Raw genomic sequence first — 4,832 nt, 5'->3', positions numbered from 1 at the left:
TTGTAGCTCCTTTCCCCTTGCTCTTCCTTTTGGTCGCCTTTTGTCCTATTGGGCGAGGGATTTGTGATGGTGTGCCAGTTTTTGAAACTTCAATCGGTGTCTCTAGATTTAACAACGATGAGTATGCCCTAGAAGCATAAAGCTTTGTTCTTTTTGAACAATTTTTTATGCATTGTTACAACCATTTAGGTTTATCTTTCAACAGTTCTAATGCATGCTCTAAAGTAAAATTACTACATTAGGGTGTGTTTGGTTTGCATTTTCATTTCCTGTTTTTATTTTCTGAAAATTGTTTTCATTTTCAAAATATTAGGATTCTGAAAATATGTTTGGTTTGACTTCTTGTTTTCTATTTTTAGGAAATAAAAACACTGAAAATTTATGATATATTGACTACTTGTTTTTTTGTATTTTTAAATTTGCTTAAAATTACATTCATTGTCATCTCATTTTCATTTTATCCAAAATGAGGTTTATGTTTTCAACTGAAAACACTGAAAATGAAATTTTATTGTTTTCATTTTCTGATTGTTTTCTGTTTTCATTTTCACTGAAAATGTTTTCAAAAATCCAACCAAACACATTTTCATCACCATTTTCTATTTTCAATGAAAATGAAAACAGAAAACAATCAAACCAAACACCCCCTTAGTCTTACTTCCAAATTGCATATGCATCAAGCATGCCATGGCATCGTTCTTCGAACAACTATTTTTCTTCAGTTCAATAGCTTGCTTGTAATGGCCTTTGGACTTTTTCAAGCCATGATTTATTTTTTGCTATCAAGATTTCAACTGATCAATCCCTCTTTCTCGTAGATTGGCTCGAAATTTGTTGTAATTTTTCATGACTCTTTTCCAAAAACCTTCTGAGGTTTGATCGTCACCCACAATTGGATCGTGTGACATGTTGAGCCATGAACCAATGAGATGTGTATCATCCGCATTTGTAAATATGATTCATGTTTTCTTCTTAGGATAACTCTCTCCTCCCTCCTCAAGTGTAATATTTTCTAGCCCAACTTGGGTAGAAAATTATGGAATTTGTTTATCAACTTCATCATTCAACAATTGTGCACCACTATAACTTGTTGGAGGCTTACGAAACACGATGGAGTTAATTGGTGGCAATGGAATTGAAGGAAAAGTTTGCAAACTTTGTGAATTTTTGGTAGAAGGGTATTGATAATTATTTGGCACAAAATTATTTGGTGGTGGTGGGAGGGGATAAAAGGAGGATTTTGAAAATTTACGTTAGTAGGAGGAAATTGATAATTTTGCAACAGACTGTAACATGCTTACCAATTAAATTAATTTGGATCCATTTGGCAAAAAAGATTGAGAAATGAGTATTGAATATTTGATATAAAGAAATGAAGAATGACAAAGAAACTAAAAAACTATGAACCTTGTGAAGGCCAATCTACCTGTGACACCCTCTACCCCTCACATATATACTAACAAAGGAATAAAAAATTAAATATTAATTAAAAGTATTTTTTTTTAAAACATTTTTAAATACAAGCCTTTCAAAGGGATAAAAGGTTCACAATCCCTTTCTTCTACATCATATTCAAACTTGTCCGAATAAATAATAAAGTCATCGGCTCGAACAAGGCCGTCTGAGACTTCATACAATTAATATAAAAACCTATATCCCAATGTCACATCCTATCAGAGCGTTGTGTCTCGACGTCCTTCAGCACAATATTCCTTAAAGCAGTTCACCTAGTCATCTGCTCCCCCGAACACAGAGTTCAAGATCATCACAGGATCCAAACACAAACAATAAACTGGGAGTGAGTTATCACATTCCTAACTAATAGAGAAACAAGACAACTAGATATACATATCATATAAACCAAATAAAACTTACTTACACGTAATTCACGTAATTCCACCACTTTGTCATTCAAAATTCACTTTTCATCAATCAATCACACTTTTCAATCATCAATCACATTACATAGGAATCACACGCTCTGATCAAGACATAATAACACCTCAATTTCATAATAAACAATTAGCAAGCGCATGAGACAGTTATGCTAAGACTCAAGCCTATATGCAATGTGGTACCATGTCAGTGAAAAACCACCCTGGGGCGCTTAGGAGTACATAACAAGACACACCACACAATGGGTTTGTCAGGTCACTCTCACTAAGTAAGATCATAGGGAGACCAGTCAGGGTCACGATGTTTTGCGAGAATGCTCCAACCATATGGGATCAGCATAGGCTTAAAGGAGCACTCAAACCCGGTGACCCCCAAGGCCTACACTCCGAAGAGTCCGTCAGGGCCTCTCCCTCCTGATTCAGGTCCAACCCCTAAAATCATTTTAGCACACAGACACTGCTAGTGAATTATACAATACCCACGACCTCACACTCGTGTCTTAAACACGTACAACATATTGCGCTACAATTTAACACTGGTTCCTAAACAAGAACCTACACTTTCTCTTTAACACTGCGCATAAACACTGGTCGGGTTATTGTACAATTCACAGCTTACAACACAAATAATGTCACATCAAGAATTAATCACACATTTATTCACAACCAAAACTTATTCACAATTTCACATCTCATAATGTCACAATCCACCATCACATGTTTTCACGTATCTCACAATTCAACACCTGTTCTACTTTACACTTTTACTCAATCTCAATAACAATATTATAATCTCAAGGCAACATATTATTCCACAATTCATCACATATTTCATTTATAAGCACTGCTCATGAACTATACAATACCACGACCTCACACTCATGTTTCAAACATGTTTAATACAATTGCGCTACAATTTAACACTGGTTCCTAACTAGGAACCTACACTTTCTCTTTAACACTGCGCATAAACATTGGTCGGGTTATTGTATAATTCGTAGCTCACGATATAATTAATGTAACATCAAGTGTTAAACACATTCACTTATTTACAATCGAATATCATGTCCAAACTTTAACATCTCATAACATCACATCAACCATCTCATAACATTCCTAATGATATTCATAAGGTACAACATACACATGTTCATCAAATTTAACCATAATATTCTCATACTCCAACACTTAATAATTTTTGGAATCATACTATAACACTCTACAATATTATTTACATAAATTATTAATATAAATAACAACCTTTATATATATATAAGCTAGCATACATCATATTGAATCACAAATTACAAAGTAAGCTTTCAATGCACAAATTCTAAATAATTATATGAACACTTTGATCAATTTTAATTATGATATTAAATTTTTAAATTATATATAAAAACCTAAACAACAAGAAAAAGAGAAAATACAAAATCAATATCTCTCTCTAAATTTCTCCTTTATTTCATCAATTCATATTAATTAGAAAAAGTACTCGATTTATAGGATTCACGCTCAACACAATAGCATATCAATTCCACAAGAATTGGTCTGTCAAACATATATAATTCACTGTAATAATTATAAGGATAAAATGAAAATTGCAAAAACACCCCAAAACTCATTCCAATTGATATCTCTAAGGATCCCTACACATGTTCTCACTAATTCCCAATTGTGAATAACTCATCCCTTACCTCTAAGCGGGCTCACGTGTCTTCAGCCGCTATAGCATCATCTCTAACGGTTCCCTAAGATTCCTCAAGTTTTTCCTCCGACTGCTCCGATAGAATTCTCGAACGTCAGGGAGAGACGAAGAAGAGATTGAAGCCTCCACTTGTACTGTCTTCATGCGATTCCTTTTTCTCCCACCACGAATATTATCTCGCAAATCCCAACGGTGAGAGTGTGCGCAATTGAATTTCGAGCAACATATCCAAATTTCATGAAAATCCAACGGTTAACAAAACCGGGATCGTAGTTTTACCGAGACAGTTTTGGGTTTCTACGGGAAAATAAAAAGCTACAATGCGAAGGGTTTTCCTCTAAGGTCAGACATGATTTTTCAATTCCCAACGGTGAGAATGTTAGAAATTTGGTTGCGAACGTGGTGATCAAATTTCACGACGATCCAACGGTGAATGAGTCCGAGATCATCGTTTTTCTGAGACAGGTTTTGTGGGCTGCGGGAAAAAGAAAGGGTTTTGAGAGGAAAAGGGGAAAAACGAAAATGAGAGGCAGAGGAGGCTGAGGAGTCCGTCTGAAAAACCTACCATGTTGCTATTTATAGCTAGGGGCATTTAAGACCTATTATTTACTCTATTTATTTATTTTTATTATTTTTACTAAAAAATTCTTAAATTTATTTATGAAAAAAAATGGGATGTTACACTACCAATTTATAGGATTTTGTAGCTTAAATTTTATTATTATAATATGTAAAAAAAAAATGCTTGGTTTACCGATCAAATACACTAGGTAGCAAATGGTCAAACTTTTATTTGTTAACAGGTAAAATTTTGTAGGCAACATCCTCTGAATATACTCTGATCAACCTATGTTTTTTATTTGTTATTGACAAGCAATGTTCAAATTTTACAGTGCATCACTTTGTTTTCTTTCTCTTTTTTCCCCATTTATCTCCTTTCCCTTTTTCTCTTCTTCCCCACCCCTCTGTTACTGTTCATCTTCCCACTACCCCCCACCCCGCATCCCTCCCCCCATTCCCCCCGCCCACCCCTCATGTCCCTTACCTCCCTAACAAACCTCTATCCTTCCTTCTCACCCCTTGGTTCCTCTCTTCTTCTCCCACCCCAACCCTTCTTCTTCCCCCTTCCTCTTTTTCTTTTTCTCTATTCCCCTTCTTCCCCGATACCCCTTCCTCTAATTTTCCTCCATCCCAAGCCAGTTTAAATCTGATTGAAGACCTCGGAGCCC

The 4,832-nt window shown here is 35.2% G+C and overlaps 1 long non-coding RNA gene across 1 annotated transcript; it reads right to left on the bottom strand.

Annotated features, from left to right (window-relative positions):
- Nucleotides 1-1,537: 1,537 nt before the first annotated feature.
- Nucleotides 1,538-4,281, bottom strand: LOC121174710 (uncharacterized). The gene is made up of 2 exons (XR_005891006.1): nt 3,593-4,281; nt 1,538-1,735 (listed from the first exon to the last, which is right to left on the bottom strand). It is a non-coding gene; the product is annotated as an uncharacterized lncRNA (long non-coding RNA).
- Nucleotides 4,282-4,832: the final 551 nt, after the last annotated feature.

This window comes from Glycine max, chromosome 4 (assembly GCF_000004515.6).
Source record: "Glycine max cultivar Williams 82 chromosome 4, Glycine_max_v4.0, whole genome shotgun sequence".
Classification (NCBI taxonomy): domain Eukaryota; kingdom Viridiplantae; phylum Streptophyta; class Magnoliopsida; order Fabales; family Fabaceae; genus Glycine; species Glycine max.
The sequence above is the reverse complement of the archived record's forward strand: the minus strand, read 5'-3'. Positions and strand labels throughout refer to the sequence as shown.